This window comes from Erpetoichthys calabaricus, chromosome 10 (genome assembly GCF_900747795.2).
Source record: "Erpetoichthys calabaricus chromosome 10, fErpCal1.3, whole genome shotgun sequence".
Lineage (NCBI taxonomy): Eukaryota > Metazoa > Chordata > Cladistia > Polypteriformes > Polypteridae > Erpetoichthys > Erpetoichthys calabaricus.
In genome coordinates this window covers 91,297,459-91,315,342 of record NC_041403.2, presented here as the reverse complement: position 1 = coordinate 91,315,342, position 17,884 = coordinate 91,297,459, and the positions used below count along the sequence as shown (strand labels likewise).

At 37.9% G+C, this 17,884-nt stretch overlaps 1 protein-coding gene across 4 annotated transcripts in view; it reads left to right on the top strand.

The window, feature by feature from the left end:
• nol4lb (nucleolar protein 4-like b) overlaps nt 1-17,884 on the top strand; it is a 310,443-nt gene that overhangs the window by 263,041 nt on the left and 29,518 nt on the right. The window lies entirely within an intron of this gene.

The window sequence follows — 17,884 nt, the reverse complement described above, 5'->3', positions numbered from 1 at the left end:
AATTATTTTTGCTGCCTTCTCAGTTTCTCCCATTCCTTTACCCTTTTAACTTTTTAAAAATAAATTGTTGCTTTGTTTTTGTCAACCACTCTAGTTATCCATAAAAAATCTGAAAAATTTGAGTTAATTACGTGGGGTTGACAATATGTATGTGTTTGAAGCGGTCATTTTGAAGTGGATAAAAAACTGTGCCTGGCCCCATGTTTCTTCAGTGGTGGCATGAATGAATGAGACAGAAGCTTCACTTTTATTGCTTCAAGCTGGACAGGTGAACATGTGCTAGCAGCAGAGTATTGGCAAGTATTTTGAAGCACCTGTGTGCACAATTAATTATTAACATATTTGTTAAATAATTTTTAAAAAAGCATTTCTGAAAAGAATATAAAAGTACTTTATACTTCTATCTACCAAAACCCATCAGAATTTTTAATTATACCAATTATAAGCAGTTTTGTCCATACTGCCTACACCTAGGCGGCACGTACACACACCCACACTTATTCGTACAGGGCCAGTTTACAGTTAGATGTGCGGGAGTAAACTGAATAATTTAATGGAAGAAGACCCACATAGACTGGGGAATATACTGTAACAGACAGACAGTGGATAGGCTGAGAGCTGAGAGCTGAAAGCAGGACCACAGAAATCTCAGCACGTGGAACCAACTTTAATAAAGCCAGTTGTACATTGTCTTAAAAACCTAGTGAGGTCAAAAACCTAGTGAGGTCTGTGAATGTACTTTGTAAAGTGAATGTATTGGAAACATGACAGAAAATGGCATTTAGTAGATGAGGTTAATGGCAGTGACAGGTGAGGTGCACTACTTTGCACTACTTTGGAGCCTAGTGTTGCACTCAGTTATAAAATTGTATGTTTTAATTGTTGCTTTCAGTTTTCAATATGAATTCACTGCTCTGTGCCCTATGATGAAATGGAATCTCATTATCTTGCTCCCACCTTGCACCCAGTACTGCTCAGGTGCCCTTGTGACCCTGAATAGCCATAGAAGTGATGCAGTTGTCAATGTAATTTCAAATCTCACAATGCAAGAGATAACATGCTTAGTACAGAATGTAACTGTCATGGCTGTCACTGTAACCAAATATTCAGAAGTCTGTATGAAGACCTTTCTGAGTTCATTCTTGGCCATGGCCAGCTAGTGGAAAGAATAAAGAAGTGAATTACTGAGTTAAATAACAAGGCTAAAACACCTTGTAGGTATGCATGTGGAAAACTTTGTCTATTTTATAAAAACAACAGCATGAATGATAGTGCTTATTTTCACAATTATTCCTTTAACAAAACAAGATATTCAGTTATCCTCACGAGATTAAATTTTCTGCTTATTTTCATAAGCCCATTCTGTAAAGCAGACCCATTCATATTTACAAAGTTCAATGGAAAACAAATGCGTGGTTATGTACGGGATGTAATTTGAGATGTGCCAGACCCATGTTAGTTCTCATGATGAAACTAATAGACTACAGATAGGAAAGGAACTTCTAATCTAATATCAAGGACATCGGTAGCAGACGTCACTTGCTAATGCATATCCATGTCTTTTTGTATTCTTTCATTTTTAGAGCTGTGGCAGGCCGAGACGTTAAGTACAGTAAATGTATGTTTATGTGAGAATAAGCAGCAAAGTAAGCTAGATGGTCTTTAAACAAAAGCCTTTATCCATTATTGAGCTGTCGTCCTCCCATAAATATTTTCCAAATCCACCAAATGCCATTTGCTGCTAGTATACTTGTGAAATGTTCAGAGTAAGTAAATATTTCACCATTTTAACAAAGAGAGTGATTATTTAATAATTGGCCATCCTATCACCCATTTTTATGGCCTACTTGCAGAAACGAGTTCAGTTTGTGCATTGGCTTGATTATGGACAACTCCAGAACTAAGCGATGTAAGGTCTTCAGTCAAGCAAACACTTCAGGGAAAAATGAGAATCTCCAGAGGAAACCCACCTGAATGTGGGGAGAACATGCAAACAACAGATTTGTCAGGAACTGAACTGAGTTAAGGCACTTTGAGCTGACAGGGATACTGAGTTCACCCGTGCCAAGCTCCTGACCTTCACTAGTCTCACAACACTGTTTCGTTTACGAATATTCTCAATGTGTGCAGCCTCTGCATAATGGTTTTCTGAAACTGCTTTTTTTACATCATAAAGCCATGAGCACATCAAGTGCAGGTCCAGAGCCAGCACTTGATAATATGCCAGTCTTGCACACCCACATTCATACCAACAGTCTATTACAGTTTTCATTGAACCTTTAGATGTGCACTGCAAAAAATGAAATCTAAGCACATGGAAAAGTATTTACATCATGATATTGTATCTTGTTTTCCTTATTGTAAGAATTATTGACTTGTACAAAAATTTGTATTTATGATTATTTAGCTTTAAGAAATCTTGTCAAGTAAATTTTGCTTACCGCATTGGCAGATTTTTTGCTTAAATAAAAGCAGAACAACCCCCATTTAAATTATTTTTTGTTTTGATTTTTGCATATGCATTTTTTTGCAGTGTGAAACATCTAAAAAATCCACAGTGAGAACATGTAGCTTCAATTCAGCAGGCTGGTGATCAAACATGCAGGACTGTCCACTTTGCTGTCATGACTTCAATTTACACAACAGCTCATTGAATGTTTATGCAACATTTCTAAGGTTCACAGTTTATTAGGCATTTATATTCTTTATAATATTACATGCTTTTTGCATTAACAAATATATATTACTCTCTGGAAACATACATAATAATAATAATTCATTGCATTTATATAGCTTATTATATTTTCTCACTACTCAAAGCACTAGTCAGCAATTACAGGTTAAGGGCCTTGGCAAAGGGCCCAACAGAGCAGAGTCTCTTTTGGCGTTTACAGGGTTCGAACCAGCAACCTTCCGACTGCCAGTGCAGATCCCTAGCCTCAGAGACACCACTCCGCCATATACTATACTTGATGAAATAAAATGTAGAAGTAGGGGGTGATGGTTTTGCTTGCTTCTGTAGTAAGCTGTAGTTTTTGAAACTACAGAGGTCTCCAGTGTTGTTTGTGACCATCGCTGTATATTCAGTACCAGATGTTATTCCAAGGGCAGCACCGCGAGAGACTCTTGTCCTGTTGGGTTGGGCAGTTAAGCCATTTTTTGTTTATCTACACTGTAGGTAGTGTAGATTAGTCAATGAGTTCCTTTGTGCTAAATGGTCACAAAAAAGCACAGAACATGTGTTTGTTGGTTTTGTACAGTTTTCTGTAGCCATTGGACAGGATGTGTGTCATTATCATGTTATTAATGTATTAGCAGTAACCCTAATAAAGTATCTATCTATCTATCTATCTATCTATCTATCTATCTATCTATCTATCTATCTATCTATCTATCTATCTATCTATCTATCTATCTATCTATCTATCTATCTATCTATAAATAAAGCCACCGTTATGGATGATCTGGCCAGCTAGAATAATTTATTTTGTATTGCAGCAAAAATTAAAACTACATGTTGCGATAGGACTTCCTGTATTTTATTGCTTTAATTTGATTTTAGTACTCTGTAATAACATTCAAACAGCAATTGTTTTATATTTTTAAGAATGGTATCTCGTTGAAAGGCAGCATGGCTAAATAATTTGTCTCTGTCTCTTTAAGTTTTTTTTACTGACTCCCTGAAGAAGATGAGCAAAAATATTGATTTACTGGCTCATCCCTCGCCTGGGTCCCATGAGCCTCTGCTCTCTGCACTTGTGGTGTCGTGTGGGTATAATGCGTTTTTAGGATTTGACAGATTGTCTCTTTCAGTCCTACTACTCCACGGCTGTGATTTGCAGGGAGGAAGTGAACCTTGGGCTGTCTCTTAACTGGTGAAGACAAGCCCTCTCTCATATACTCCTTGCCTATTAAATAATCTCATATATCAAAGTGACACAGAAATTTCAGCAGTGGCCGTCTGATTCTGTCAGTACTCTTATGTAGGTTTTGGAAAATTTTGGAAGAACTGATTGCAGGCTAATAAAATATTCAAAGAAAGTTGCAACTGATGAAATCTCTACATGAAGCAGCAGCTGCTTTTGGAAATGAGTGAGAAAACAAGCTGTTTCCCAATGGGAAGGTGCTTAATTTGAGGTCATTGTCATGAATTAAAAATCAGCCAATTACACATCTCTCTCTATAAAATTTGGTTATTGCTGTAAATAGCTAATCTCTTAATGGTAATGGTGTGTTAACGGGCTTCTCTCCAGAGGGAGATGAAAGCCCCTGAGTGCCATTGTGAATGACTAAATTATATGGGGCTGCAAGCAAAAAAGAAGGTGAAACATGCTGACCTCCATATTGTACTGATTCACAGATTCTTGTGCATCATTAGAGGCTTCCAAGTGTTAGCCTAAGGCTGCTGGAAAAGTATTTATACAGAATGATTACAAAAATGTAAGACTTTCAAAAATGTGTTACTCAGTAACTATCACGTATAAGCCAAATTCTAGAGTTACCATAAATATTTTTTCCAGATTTCGGCACTTAAGGAAATAAATTGTGGCTGCCGTGTCAACCTTCAACGGTGATGTACTACAAAAGGTCTGGAATGGATGAATCAGACTGCAGGATTAACATGTGCTGTGTGACACAAAGGGCGCATATTGAGCATTTGTAAGATGAAGAAAAAACGGTGCGTTCTTAACAAACTGGTTTAGAGAACATGTTCATATGATAATTAGTTACGGAGTAATAGATTTTTGAATAGCTGCACTCCTTGTTAGACCTGCCACCCTCTTGAGACACGTTGTCTTTATCCTTAAAATGAGTCTGTAATGTTCAAATGTGGTAATATTCCATTTGCTGTTAATAAATGATTTACTGGATATACAGAAGAAATGTCAAAACTGCACACTGGCCCAGTATGCAGTACCCTAGTTCACTAGGTTGATGCCACAGTGTCCGCTCAAATTGAATGAAAATGAATGAATGAACTTGGCATGTTTTGAAAAAACGTAACACCACGTCTTGTTAGTGAAGAGGCTCGCCTCTTTCCCTTTCTAGAACTGAAATGCAAAAAATCCTACTTGTACGGAGAGCCTTCTCAACCCTCTTTAAAAGCGCAATGCAACCACATGTCACTATTCAGAGTAGAGCACTTACAAAAAGCAAGCAAGGGATTCTCAAGCAGTGTTCGAACGGATAATGTGTTATCTCCCAGAGGTAGACTCTATAAAGTGAAACATTACACAAATTGTAATGCCTACATAAATTATTGAAAATCACTGTAAAAGCTTTCTATTAGCTCAAAACCTGTCAGAAAGCTTGTGCTATGAGAGGTGTGCCATAGACACTTAGTTGTATTCATGTAAAAACTCTACTAATCCTGGAAATAAATGGAATCCTACTGATGCTTTCATACAGTATGTGTCAGCAATGAGTCTCATAATACTATTCCGAGATTTAGTAGCCAGAGAGTCCGGAGTGGTCGTTGAAAGGCAGCAGTGACAGTTGAATGTCCATCTGGTTGATGGCCAGTAGCCTTTTTACATTTCTTTTAATTGATATCTAATTGTTACGATTGCGTGGTGGGGGGTGCGGGGAGAGTTGTACTTGGTTTAGTGCATCATTTTCTTTTACTCAAATTGTGGTTTAGCAATGATTTTTTGTACGATACCAGTGCTTCTTAGGAATCCCATCTGAGACTTGGTTCAATACAGAAGGTCACCATACAGAGCAATTAAAGCCCTGAGTGTAGGCCCAGTGGCTAAAAGGGTCACCATCACTTTCGAAAACCTGCAGATTGCATTATTTTCCTGTCTCTCCATAGAGGAATGAAGCAAATTCTGTGGGAGTGAAGGAATCTGCAGAGCTTTTGCAACACAGAAAGCGTGAGAGTATGAAAACATCATTAAGAGCACATCCGCAGGCTTTTGTTACTTCAAAATCTTAGCTTGGACACGCCAATCTATGTTTGCTCTTCATTTATTCTCTTGGTGTCATTGCCATTATTTAATCGTTTAGACTTTTTGTCTGTGAAAGTCACATTGTGCAATATACACACTACTTGAAAATAATTTTTACTGTGTTAACAAAATTCATATTTAGTGACAGGTAAATGATTAAATTTGCAGTTCAGTTAAGTGTTACGTAATTGTCCAGGTAATTGTAGTTACTGTTTCTTGCACATTTGCAATTTCCGTGAAGCTTTTGTATTTTCTCCTTATCCCAAGTTAACCTTCTGTAAGTACCTCAGGTTCATGCTATGTCTTGCTAAGGGGCATTTCAAATATGAGTGAGTGTAAGAGTGGGCTAATGTGACTTAACATTCTGTCACGGTCCGTTACTACCTTGCACTACTCATTGAAATGAAAAGAATAAAGAATTGAAGAAAATGGAAGGATGAGTGGGTATCAGGCTTGAAGGATTGTCCACATATCTTTTTTAGGTAGTTTATTATTTTTGCCAAAGTAGTGGCCAGTCTTCAGCAGAGACATTAACTTTTGTGTGAGTTTCACAATCAATTAGAAAGACACCCATGTGGTGTTCTAGGTACGTGGTCAATCAGCCCAGTCTTTGGGTAGTGTGCCAGGTTCAGTAAGGGGTCCATTAGCCCATTGACTTGTACATGGGAGAGTCATGCAGTAATTGAACCTATTTATATTTGTACTTTCATGAGCCTTTTTATATTTATCATTGTGTTTGTAGTTTGCAGGATCTCTATGTCTGGTTTTTTTCTGGCTTCATCAGTTCCTATTGAAGTCATGGAGATGTGCAGATTAGGAAGATTGGCCAGTTTAGTTGGGCCTGTACAAGAGGGTGTGTCTGTGTGCATGATCATCAGTCACGGCATACAATCATACACACATACGGAACAATTGAAGATGGATCCAATTTTTGGCTAACTAAAAAGGAAAGACAGAATTTTATTTTTGAATAACAATTGTTAGTTCTGTTCATGCATAAAAAATCCAGTTCCACTCCAGCTACATTTGTTCCAGATCTTCGTGGGAGCTGAAAACTCACTGGCAAGCCTGCATGTGGAATGAGGTTTTCAAGGAGTGACTGCAGGCAAGGAGCAGCGTTTCATGGCCTGATGAATCTTGATTTATTTAATTGCCTTGAATTTGCACTCTGTCAGTTAATAGTGGATTTCCAAGAGGGAGGTCCCAATCCAGTTAGTAAAAGCGTATCAGAAAGATTAAGCTTGTTCAGCCAGAGAAGGGAGTCCAAAAGCTTTACTTTTTTTTTTTTTTTTACATCTATGTTGGTTGCCTCGAGTGTCCATGTTCATTTTTCATTGTTGCCATTTATGTGTTCAACAGGTGCAGGCTGCTGTATTTAACTTGAAGTGGTCAGTCTGAGCAGGTCAGAGAAGCTCGGCTGTTTTTGCTTTAGCAGTTATTATTAAGATTGTGAGTTCAATTAGCACAGAGCCATGAAGGAAATAAGACCTGGTTCTAATAGGTGGTCTTCCCCTCTATCTTTGCAGGAGTCTGATGTTTGCTCATCGTATTAAAAAAAAAAAACTGCATGAAAGTAATTAAAGTGGCTGAACAGACAGCATAAATTGACGCTAAATACAGAAAGCTATTTGAATTCAGTAGAAGCTTAATAAGCAAATAAGAGATGGATGCGGATGTTTTGGTTTAAAAAGATTTGCATGACCTATCAGAATGCTGTTAATTACTTGGCAACTAGTTTGCAGTGCCAGGCAGGGAGTCATGTGGCGTAGTCTTGGCTTTACGACCTCATGACGAGGGTTTTCAGAGCGAGTCTACTGAAGTCAGTGCTGGGCCAGTGCTCTTTTAATTTATATAAATGGTTAAATGCCCAGTCTTACACAGGTTAGCTAGATGTTCACAAGTACTCCATGAAGCCTGGGAATCAGTGAAGGTGACTAAGAGCGACTAAGAGATGCCTACGTAGGGATGATGTGCTTAACACGCAGGAAAACTGAAAAATACTAAACAGTTAACAATACAAAAAATAAAAAGGCATATATTTTAAATACAGTTGTATGTAGAAAAAAAACAAAAGATGAAAAAGCGTTTAACCCTAAATGAAATAGTAAAAAAACACTAAAAAAACACTCCCCAAAACCGTTCCCCTTACATTGATGTGAAACTCTGACTTGGCTCTCTTGGTGATTTCTTCTGTATGTCCATTACTGCTAGGGCAGACTCCAACAACACCTTAAACTATTAGAAACAGAAAGTTTAATAAAATAGACAATGCAGTCATTTTACTTTAGTTCTTTGATACCTTAGTGGCTGCCAGCTTTGTGTATTTGTGACTTACAGTAAGTGTTCTATTAATGCTTGTGGATGACATCTCTACTAAATGCAGTATGTTATCCTTCAGAGCTCTTTAAGATGCTCATTACTTTTGCTGAAGGCCAGTGTCAGGTGCACAGTGGGAGTTTGCCAAAGCTTACTGAGGCACTGGAACAGTCAATTAAAAAAATAATTGCCCTGCAACATTTCCTAATAATGCAAGTTTACTACATTTCCCTCTCCTTAAATGTATACTTAATATATCTCATAGTTTGTTGTATTGATATTGAGTACTGTAGTTCAACCCTCAACTTTGACTTGATTTGCATTGTGTCACTGCTGCTTGGAGGAAACTTGCACTGCTCCTTTAAGGATTTGTGATTGGGTTGCTCATCCCCTGTAGACCAATACGGGCTTCCTGAGGGGGATTTGTGTGGAAGCTGGCAGGAATTAGGCTATCTTTACTGTGTACGCATGAATACTTTTTATACTCTAATAAATACATTGCTGTTCTCAGATCAGGTCACCCTCTGTCCCACCCCCCCATAAAATCAGTGCCAGTATTGAACATTGTGAGGTAAACAGCAAGGGGGGCAGTCAGGTCCATTCTTAGAAATTAAATTTAAAAAGTATGCACCCCTTAATCCAGGCAGACATTTCAATCCAACACTATAGTCGTTGCTCTCTTAAAAAAGAGTATTTTGTTTCTTGCCATCCCTTAAAAAAGAGTATTGTGTTTCTTGCCAACCCTTATTATTTGCTAGAATCTTGTCAGTGGCTACTTGTAGTTTTACAAATGATGTGTTCATATTTTAGGGGGATATCTGGTCAAAGGGGTGTTGCATTTCATTTTGGTTTATAAGAAGAAGCAGAGAATGAAATCATATACAGAAGTACTTACATTATTGGGAGAGGCTAGTTACATACAGAACACAGCATCATTTTTGCAAGCAATTTGAAAGAGTATTAGTTCAGACACAACTGGACAGCCGCACTACAGTTACAATCAAAATGACCAAGAAGGCACAATCGCTCCTGTAAATAGTCCCAAACGAGACCCCCTATAGCCCAGCTCTGTATCACCTCAAGGCAGCCCAGCTTACATTAGCATACAAAGCCATTGATGTGTTTCAGCTCAAGTTGGTAAAAAAGCACTTTGTTAATTTGTAAATACATTTCTTCTTCAAACTTAGAAATTTTGTCACATAGTATTTTAATTCTTCTACCCCCTATACTTTTTAAGATGGATTTCCAGAACAAAGGACAGAATGGGGATGAGCGTATGTAAGAGACGTCTCTTGTCAGGTGTCTGTGAGCTGGAAAAAACAATAGATATGAGGGGTAAATCATACAGTTTGGTGTAATATCTACACTGTGGAATTTAAAATGAACTTTATCACCATACTTCTAAAAATAGAATAAGGTATTGCAGTTTGCAAGCTGTGTTTTGTATTTACTTAAGAGATTCTGTTACCTTGGTGACTTGAGCTGGCTACTAATTATGAAGTATAATCTTGTATTATAAGGTAGAATAAGACCAAATCCATTTTTTAAGTGAAATCTGTACATTTTAATTAGCATATGTATTACAGAAGACCTGATTGGCTAAGTAATTAATGTACACAATTTAGTAAAATGTGCATTAACTGTGATTATAAGAAGGGCTGCAACACTAAGTGCAGTAATCGGCCCTACATTTATTTATAAAATGAATATATGAAAGGACATCAAGTTAATTCCACATGCAGATGGACAAAGTCAGGAGCACAAATACTTTGGTTTTTGACCCTTTACTAAGTACGTTCTAAAAGGAGAGCTTGAGGACATGTCCAGCATAGTCTCATTCTCAGTGGCATCTATCTTTATCTATCTGTGTGTGATCTGTCTGTCTGTCTATCCAGTTATTAATGCACTATGGGCGAGTTTTGACAAGAACACCACAATATAATATTATGATACCTGGCACATTATCCAAAATAATACTGTAGGAAAATGAGAATTTAACTTGGTTAAATGTGACTAACTAACCCCCAGGGCTGACAAAATAATGTAGGAAAAAGGAAGAGAATATTAACTTGGTTAATTAATTAACGGTTTTACCATCAGAAATAGAATTAATGAAAGGTCCCCACTTGCTTTTCCTTGCCTTTCTCTGTAGTGGGTAGACTCTGGTTGTTAGGCTGATAGCAAGGTAACTGAAGCACACTCTTTAAAAAAAAAAAAACCAGAATAACACAATTTATTGATAACAGAAGGGTTATAGAAATATGTATTAGGGATGCACCGATACCGAAACGGGTATCTGGTATCGGCCTCGATACCACATTTTCTAAAGTACTCGTACTCGTTAAAAGTCCCCCGATACCGGGGACCGATACCACGGTCTGAGAAATGTCTATGTTTGAGCGGCGTGTAAGGGGTTAATCACAGGTGCCGAGTACCCGCCCCCAGGCCCCGGCTGCAGCTCAGAGCGGGGAGAAGGCGAGGCGAGAGATGTCAGCCGTGTGGAACTATTTCAAAGTGAATGAAGACGACAAAACAAAGGCGGACTGCAAATTGTGCTCAGCGAAATTGTCCAGAGGAGGCTCAAAAGGTAGCGCATTTAACACAAGTAATTTAATCAAGCACCTAAAATCCCAACACGACAACGAGTACAAAGAGTTTACCCACGCTTCTAAATCAACACAACCCACGCTGCAGCAAACTCTTGCAAGACGAGAGAAAATGTCCAGAGACAATCCACGTGCTGTGAAAATAACACAGGCAATTATCGAGTACATTGCATTGAGTGACCAGCCACTCTCGGAGGTAGAAAATGTGGGATTCCTGCGTCTCCTCCATGTTCTGGAGCCCAGATATGATGTCCCAAGCCGCCGCTACATGACTAACACAGAGCTGCCTAAACTACACGACTCCGTGAAAAAACATATCCACAGCCTACTGCAAGCCTCCTCTGCGTTTAGTTTCACCACGGATATTTGGACAAGCAGTGTTAGCCCTGTGTCGCTAATTAGCCTAACCTCCCAGTGGATAGACGAGAGTTTCTTGTTTTTTTTGTTAAATTATATGACTAAAGCTGTTACCTGTAAATTTAAATCATGTTTTTATTAAGTACTCGGTATCGGCAAGTACTCGGTATCGGCGAGTACTGAAATGCAAGTACTCGTACTCGTACTCGTTTTCCAAAAAAGTGGTATCGGTGCATCCCTAATATGTATTGACACAGAAGACAGGAAGTGAGACAAACAGGCACAGAAGAGGCTGGCCGTTTATTTAGTGTTTACAGTTCAGATGTATTTTTGACACTGAGAAACAGTTTTTCAATACCAAGCATTCAAGGATGATGCACAATGTTGTGTGCATTTGTTGCAGTTGTTGTTCCAGGTACAAGCAGAGAATTCTGCTTGTGTAGGAGTGCACTCTGTTCGTGGTGTGATGTGCTTTTCTCAGGTCACCTCTGCAGCTTCATAGGGAAAAGCGTTACTCTTTATGGCCTATGAATTTAGACTCTGAAGTTCCCTTCTTGAAGTAAAGGCTGCTCCTCAGGTCTTCTCAGAATGGACTCTGTCACTGGCTCAATGCTTAGCTTGGCAGAGTGGATCTCAACTTTGTGGTTCACAAAGGGGGAACAGCTCATCAGCTTTTAAGTTCCAAGAGAGTGCAAGAAGAAAGTTCAGAGATGAATGCAGCTTGTTTTAAAGGAAGGTGTAACCTCTGGTGATTGGATTTGAGTTATATACCTTATATATATTATATACCTATAGGCAAGAATGTCAGTCTAGAACACCCAACAAGTTCCCACTTTAAGTATATGATAGTCATGCTCTTTTCTACCATGTAACTTTATGAACCAGAGCACCATATTTGATAATGTAAAAGCAGCATCCCTTGTTATACAAGTATTTTTAAAATACATTCCTTCTGCATTCACACAGATTAAGCATAAAATGAACAAAATAATCTGGATACAATACATACCTGAATGAATAATACTGTAATACTCTTTCCTATATTGATTTTGTTCACTACTTCATTTTTGTTGCATTTGATCTCACAGATTGTGTCAGCCTAGCTGTTGACTGCAGCCAGGTATTCTTTAATTAGTTTTTATACGCAATCTTGCACAAAAAATGGCTTATTTCTTAATTTCAAAAACAAACTAGACTGCTGAGATGAAACAAAGGGTTAAATGATGTGCAGATCTAAAAGCAAACAAATCAACTTGCCTGTAAATTACAAAACGCTCTGACTCTTCATGTGTATATAAAGGCTTTTAACGTTTCAAAATGTTCTTTTAAGACATTTTAGGGCTGTTGGTTCAAATTACAAAATGTTCTTTTAAGACATTTTAGGGCTGTTGGTTCAAATGGGACCAAGGTGCCTTTCATTTTCTCTCAAATTCAAACATCAGCAAGTCATTAGCCAAGAACCCTTCGATTCTATCTCTGTTTTGTTTATCGCACTTTACATTACTTCATTACGACATGGAGAGGGAGCGGTGTAGTGTCTGCACATGCCTTAATTGGTATAAATTGACTGCATAGCTTCATGAAATGTCATTTTCTATCTATATTTCTTTGTCTCTAAATCAATCTCAAACCTGCCTAATTCAAATTACTAGTCATGGGAGGCTGGAGCCTATTCTGCCAGCCTCGGACAGAGTGCCAGTTGATTACAGGGCCAGATATTTTAATAACAGACAAGTTAATTTAATTTACCCACTTTTCAGCATATCCTCTTTTCTCATTGCTTCACTGGCTTTTTAGTGCCAATTTATGAAAATCCTTTGCAGTTATTTGTTAATCCAATTGTGCACAGCTTCTTTCATGTTTCATTATGTTATCACCAACACAAGGAAAGAGAACTGATTTGTTATATACTGTGTCACGTATCATAGTGAGGATAATTTCAAAATAAAAAACAGATTTATGTTATTAGAGGGGATAAAGAGATGTGTATAAATAATGTAGTTTATTAAATTCCAACATCCACCTCTGTTAAATGAAATTAAAAGTCTACTGCCGTGATGCCCAAAAGCCATTGCCTGGTGTTTTATACTGGACCTCAGTTTAGGCAGAATTTGTTACAGAACAGTAAAAGCAGATTAGCTTTTGATAGGTCCACGTCTTTCTGTCTAGTAAATGATTTAATTCAGTATCAAGTGTTTCATTTAGTAATGGCCTGTTCCATAATCTGAGGTTCATGTTCTTCTCTATCAAGTCCTACAGAGCACCTTTAGAATAGTCACTTAAATTTCCTTGTAGTCCGCATTACTGGTTTGCTCTTCTTTGTCCTTTCCAGCCTCTACTTTGGGGACTTCAGGCAGATGATTACCTGGGCTTCTAGTGTCTAAAAGCTGCATATGGTGTTCCATAATTTTCCTGTAATTTGTCATTACGATCATTAGTTTTAACCCTTTTGAGGCTGAGGATAACTTAAAACCTGGAAACGGTGGCACTTGCCTATCAGGTACAGTTCATAGTTTTGTACTTGAGAGCTGTCAGTGCCCAGCCTTACATAATTTAAACACCATTGTCTTAAAAGTCAGCATGATGGGTCATCTTACCAGTTTGTTCACAGGAATCAAGTGAGTATCTCCTGGTTGTTGTAAATGTATAGGTAATTCAAAAGCCCTTACTTCTTAAGGGTCATACCTTACAACACACCATTCTGATAAGGTACCCTTGAACGTAGGAGTGTTCAAGTTTTACATTTACAAGAGGTTTCATCTAATATCTCTTTTCAAGGTACAATACTTTGTCTTTGCAGTTAAAGCATCTTCTATTAAGTACTAAAGATGGCTGTATAAAAGGAAGGTTAGGAGAAGCTCAGCAGGCCAGTGCCTTGTTGCTCTTTTGTGCAGTTAAACCACCTGCCACTACCCGTGCCACTGTGGCCATATCTGGGTTGTTGCCTTTAACTCCTGTTTCAATGGAAGAAAAAGAGGCAGAATACAATGGCAATCCAGAAATGGACTTTGAAGAGCTCTGTGCATCTTCCTCTTTTCCTTCTCCATCATCTTTGCAGTCACCAAGCAGACCACAGCACTGATGGCACAATGCCTTCCTCTTCTGTTCGTTTTCAGCTTTCTTTCTAGCATTTACCGTGCAGTTACTCATTGGTTGCCATTTTTAAAGAGTATCATATATTTACCTTGTCTGCATAATGAATAAGCTTAATGTGAGCTGGTAAACTGTGTGTTTTGTTAAGTACTATTAATTGCAAAAGTCATTGTATTATTGTAATAGAATCCAGTGTTATTTTAGGAAACATGGTTGCCAATTTTGGGACTTGGGAACGCATGCATTTTTTTCACCTAGAAATTATTGGTGACTATATTTTCGAATTTTGAGTGCGAGCCTCAAGAGGAGTTTTTCAGGAAAGCGTTTTGTGGGTAAAAAGGGGAACGATCATTTAAAATATTGTTTTATTGCTAAATAGTGAACTTGTGCAGGTGGCGGGCATTTTTGAGTTATTATAGTGCAATTATTTGTGTTATTATTACACCCAGCTTGTCACCCCAGATTGGTTCACAATCTCAGGATCTTCCATGAGGGAAACCGTTTTAAGTATCCAAAGTTTTCTCCTGCGTCCTTTCAAATGGCCAAAACATCTTCTTTAAAAAATGAAAGCAAAATAGTCCTTTAATTGGGTGTTAACCTGATTGTACTTATTTACTAATTATTTGTGAGGCTTTTCTTTTAGAATTGAATTTAGTATTTTACTCTGGTTTATTGTCTTTTGTTCTATTTAATCCTTTTGTATATCCTGTATCTACCTGTTTTAGTGTTGTATTCAGGAAACATTTGTATCCAATGTTATATATACTTGCTATTCTTTCTGAGACACTCTGAAGGTACTATATGAACAAAATGTATTATTATTACTATTATTAAAGCACGTAATATTGTTAGTTAATTGCTCTAATAGGATAATAATTGAAAGTTAATCTACAAGGGAGCCAGGGTGTTTAAATTTTCATTCTCAGAAACTATGTATGAACTTTAAGATATAAAAAGTAATTGTGACTATACATAGCCCTCTTCATTACAGAGGGAAATCTGAAATACTTACCACAAAAATAAGGATTTTAGTTACTAGTTTGGAAAACTTGGGTTAGGTTGTCAAAGATGCGTGTGTTGAAGTGGGGCATTACTTGAAATGTTCACCCTCAGCCCACTAAGAACCGATTCAGGACAGAAATGGACAGGCAACACTCGAAAGACAAACCTTTGAGAGTTCAGTTTGAAAACTGGGAGACCAAAAGCTGGAAAAACAGGGAAAAATCTCTAATGGTTTGGACATGTCTGCAAAACCACAGGGAGAAGCTCTTCTTGTGTTGCCTTGTAGTTTAAATGGACTTTGGATCTTGCTTGAACAAGAAATACATACGTACTTGTCCTGATTTTGTCCTTCATTATTTTTTTTTTCTTTTGATTATCATCAGTTATTAATCATTGGGATTTTTTTGTATTTACTTGTATTATTGTTCTATTCTGTCACCATTTTCAAAGTGTTTCTTCTTCTTTTGGCCTTGATTCTTGAGTTTTTCTGGCCTGAGATTCAGGTAATGCAAAGTCAGTGAAGAGTCAGGCAGGTTAGGGACACAAATTACAAGATGATGAACAAGTCTGTTAAATCTCCATAACCTGATGCTAAGCCCAGGGGTCTGGAAGTGTAATTTGAACCTTAAGAGACATCTCCCCATCCTGTTTGGGAAAGGGCGAAATGAATCCCAGGGTGTCCCCTCAGGCCCGCTGCTAGACATTGTTTGTTTTTTATGTTAAGCTCTACTTTTGCTGCTGCTGTCTTGAACAAAGCATAGCAAGAGTTAGCAGAAATGACTAGCAGTCTGGAGTGAAGCTGTCAGCAGCCATCAAATAAGCACCTGTGTTTATACCAAAAAAGAGTGCCTGCTGATGTGGAAATGATAATTTGCTGTTCAACTGTGTTGTCCCGTTTTAGTTTCTTAAGCTAGTTATTTAGTTCACTGTAATTTGCATTTGTTTCACCCCAACATACTATAAAATGAAGAAATATTGCAATTCTACTTACAAGAAGAAAGTATTTTAATGTGATTTAATAACCCGGTTATTTAAAGAAACCCAGTTTCAAAAATGCCATGTATATCCTTGCTTCTTGGTAGGGAATCCAGGATATTGATCTTTGAAGAACTGGGTTAATACATGTAGATTTCTCCACAGTTAACCCAGTTTTGTGGTCATGTAAACCCTCAACCGGGTTACAGTTAAAGATTTTGTAGACTGCACATGCCTGTTTCACTCTGTTCACCTGTTCATGTCCATGGCCACCAGTCTTCTTCCAGCAGCCACTGATAGAAAACAGTGGAAGTGTCCACAAAGACTACCAGAGGCAATGGTCAGATGATGCCAATATTCCTTCTCTTGATTGAAATAATCTCAGTATTTCAGAAATCAATAAATTTATGTTGACAAGTTGAACGTACTTTGCGAAACTCAGCAACACAATCTTAGAAGACACAGGTTCCATGTTTGTTTTCGTATTCACTGTTGTGATTTAATCTTTATTTTTCTGCCCACTTTTATGATATTGTAGAATATTACCAAAGAAGAACTCCATAAATGGACTTGTGCTTGTAAATAGGCATTTTTAAGAAACCAGGATTCTGTCTTAGCCAAGTTACTCACATTATCCCAGCTTTATGTGTGCATGTAAACGCCCTCTGTCAGCACAAAATGAATCACAAAAGAATTCCAGAGTCCAAAGGTGAACATTGTAAAGAGCAACAGCCTTGGAATTCGAGTGATCTGGTGCACAGTAGTCCAAGCAGTGCATGTTAATGAACAATAAATGTCCAAGAACTGGGAACTGACTAGACTGAACCCAGACTGGACTGGTGCCCTCAATTCATTTATGACAGCAGTTGTTGAAGGAGTATGAGCCTCGCCAGGACAAAGCAGGATTACTTTTTAAACACCCCTCCACACAAAAAACTATCCAGCTTGCAATGTCTACTTATACAGTATTTACAGGTGATAACATCCACATTGAATGCTAAGAAATAAGTGTTAGAATTATGAAATGTGTTTACTTTTATATCTACCCATCCATTTTTTTTCTGTGGCAACATCAGTCCTGGGCAAGGACCTGCACTGAATGGGACACCAGTCCATTTGGACACTCTTGACACCCCGTTCGCATACATATAACAGGCTGGTGACTTTAAATTACACATCATTCCAGTGTGTGGTGAACGCAGGGTCACCTTTGTCACATTACTGCCATGTCTAAGAAGAGAAGTGTGCCGTGTCAGTTTAGCATGCAATACTGTAATTATCAAGGCTTACCATATACGAGTTCATTGCCACAAAAGCAATATTGTAAACTGAGCTATTATTTGTAGATATTGTTAGAAAGTTTGCCCCCCTCTTCCCCCCACCCTGGTTTTCTTATTCTCTTCTTTCATTATATCTAATCTTTGTCAAATCAGTAGCTTTAATCCAGTGCAGTGATGTTTCAATCAAGTCTCCAATATTTATATAAATACCACACAGTGTTAGACACCGCAGAAATAAGTACCTCTTGTCTTTGCCTTTGCCTGCAAGCCAGATATTTTGTGAAAAGGCTTTAGAATGGGCTTT